Source organism: Etheostoma spectabile, chromosome 14, assembly GCF_008692095.1.
Source record: "Etheostoma spectabile isolate EspeVRDwgs_2016 chromosome 14, UIUC_Espe_1.0, whole genome shotgun sequence".
NCBI lineage: Eukaryota > Metazoa > Chordata > Actinopteri > Perciformes > Percidae > Etheostoma > Etheostoma spectabile.
The window spans coordinates 12,128,166-12,131,315 of NC_045746.1; positions in this window are offsets into that span (position 1 = coordinate 12,128,166).

Genomic DNA, 3,150 nt, shown 5'->3' on the forward strand with positions numbered 1-3,150 from the left:
TTTCCTGTTATACACGTCCTAAATAATATATTATCGATCTTGTTTTATACACTGTTCAATATATAACCTACTGCACGTTCATTCATTCTCCAACCCGACACCCTGAGCAGGCATTTTGTTGTGAAGTTAAAGGATGTTGGCCACTCTTCCTGCTCTAAGTTTTGAATTCGAGGTGCTTATCAACGCAAAAACAGCGAGCAGAACACTTCACTCTCATTGCCCTACATCTTAAATCTATGTCATTGTGTCCAATGGAACACATATCTTATGTTGTCACATTTAACATCCTGCTTCTTATGTTCAACTTCTTTTCTTTTCTGCTTCAGTAAGTGTATGTTTTAAAAAGCCCTCATCATATGTATTATATCATAAATCCTACATTTTACATCCTATTTCCTTCCCTTGACTTACATCTTACAATACTACCTCCATCATTACCAACAGCTTGCCCTGTTTCCTGCATCCTATGCTAGATCTTGTGCGTTATTCATTCAATTTACTCCACTCTACATCCAATTTCTTCTACTGTCAGTTCCATAGCAGATGTCCATACATCCTACATCTCAATGTCCTTAAGCCTATATCTTTGGTCTAATATCCTTCATTTTACAGTCTACATTCTGCCTAAATTGAATTGAAATTGAATTGAATTGAAATTGAATTGAACTGAATTACTCTACCTATTACATCCTTTGTTTCACATTAGTAGTTGTACATCTTTTGCCCTATATCCTACATTTGCTGACTGTTAGTGTTTTTTTGGGACCTAGAATTGTATGCAGATGTCTTTGATTGGCTATTCCCATCAATACACATTTACCACTCAAGGCTGTAAATGTTCTCCAGAGAAGAACCAAAATAATTGCATGGGGTGGTAAAGTTGAACCCCACAAAGACCCAAAATACCCTGTCTTCAGGGAGCCCTTTGGTGAAAATTACTGGTCTAATCGTATTAAACTGAGTGTTAAAGAGGATAAGCTACTTATGGAGTGGTGGGGAATGAAGTGAAACTCTGTTGTGAGAGTATCTCTCAATGTCACTCACAACACATAAGCTAACTGTTCATCCCCATGCCATGCTATAGCACATCACACACCAACACAAGCCAAATACTATAGTGAGTATAAACAGTATGAATTAAAAGATTATGTGCAGATTAAGCCACAAAAACAGTGTGTGACTTTCCCGTAGCATTAGCCTGCACACTAAAGCCAACACACATACCAATGCCAACAGACACATTCGAGGAACACACACACACACACACACACACGCACACACACACACACACACACACACACACACACACACACACCACACACAGGCACCAAAGAACCCAGCAGGCTTTGGGAGCCATGCCCTGACCTCTGGGTCCCCGTCAAAGGGGTGCTGTTCACCAGTAGACAACAGCACCACTGATCCCCTGTGTTCCTCTTGTAAATTTTGCTCTTTCTCCTCGGGGCTCAGAAGAGTCCTGTGTTGTTTTGTGAAAAGGAGGAGGAGGAGAAAGGGAGGAGTGGAGAAGCTAGAGAACAGAGATATGAAGCCACTGTCTGTGTGTGACCGCTTAATCACCGTGTCTCCATGAAGGCTGGGATTGTGCATGTGTGTATATGTGTGTGTGTGTGGTGTGTGTGTGTGTGTGTGTGTGTGTGTGTGTGTGTGTGTGTGTGCGCATGTATGCGTGTGTGGTGTGTGACCCTCTACAGTACATGTGCGTATAAAAAAGAGCAGAGAACAAGGGACCTTTAGTCTGGGATGAAAACATAGACCAATGTTACAGGCCAAATAAGATTAACTGGTCTAATGGACACACTTATTTTCATTATTCTGCATCGTTGCTACAGCAGCCCGGAGAGAACAGGCTCGCTACCCTGCGGCCACTATGTCCTTATGGAGGAGTCTTAACTCCATGCACTTCTAATCTCCAAGAATTCATTCATCCTCTCTTATTGCCATATTACAGTTTTTTACAATTGCTATGACAATTTTTTCAACACTTTTAACAATTTTCCTAACTCTTAATGCACCAACACCAACAATTTTCAAAATGCAACAATAACACAACACCCTATGTCTATCAAAACACTAAAAATAAAATAATTCTTCCAAAACACTAACACATGTTCTCTCACAACAGGAGCATACATAGCCCAATGTCATAAAACACTAATATCAGATGGAATTACATTAACTGCATTTTTTTTCTTCATATGTCAGGTCTGCCCTTATACAATAGATAATAGTATATTGTGTTGATCGTAGATTGTGTTTTACACTGCAGTTTCTCTCTATATTTTTGTTTTGTTGGGTTTAGTAAATGCTGCATTTTGCTCCTTTTGCTGCAGAAATTTAATGCAATTCATCTCAGCGTAGCTTTATAGAATGTGTCAGTGCCCGATGTGAGTCGGGTGCATGCGTCACTTTACGACAAGTAGCATACAAGATGCCAACGAGATACTTCTGTAATTTCTATACAGTAAAAATGGACCTACTTAGCGAAGTTGGTTCACTGCTGGCTACAAGTTAGCATCAAACACAACAAAGGCTGTCAGGTGAATGGCCTTTTGAGCTAACGTTAGCAATCAAACAATCATAGATAGCTAACACATTTTTGAAATGATTCCTATCTTGTGTTATTGTTTGTAATGAGAAACGTTTATTAGTTTATGGATTTCACAAATTTCAGTATGACACGTTATAAATCGGAGCATGCGGCACTCACATCTGCACTCGACTCACATCAGGTAGAGACAGAATGTACGGTTTATGGAAAAAGGGAAACAGAGACAGAATTGTCCTGGTACTTGTCTTCCTCTCCCTCGTGCAGGATTTTTTCTTATTTTCTTTATGTTTGTCTTTACTGTATTGTTCCTTTTACACACAAAATCAGCCCAATTAGTCTTTTACTGTGTGTACTAATGTTACAACATTGTATCACAATCAGAATCAGCTGTGGCCAGCGTTGTAAAAACAAAAAATGGGACTTTGGTTTCAGTCATCTTTGCTTTCAAAGTACAACACACACTTTCTGTAACATATAAAGAATCCTTTAAAAACAGATGGTCATGCGAACCTCAACAGCTGAGTGTGTTTCCTTGATGGGAATCAGCTTTGATTAATCAATTTGCATAACTTCAATCAGCTGTT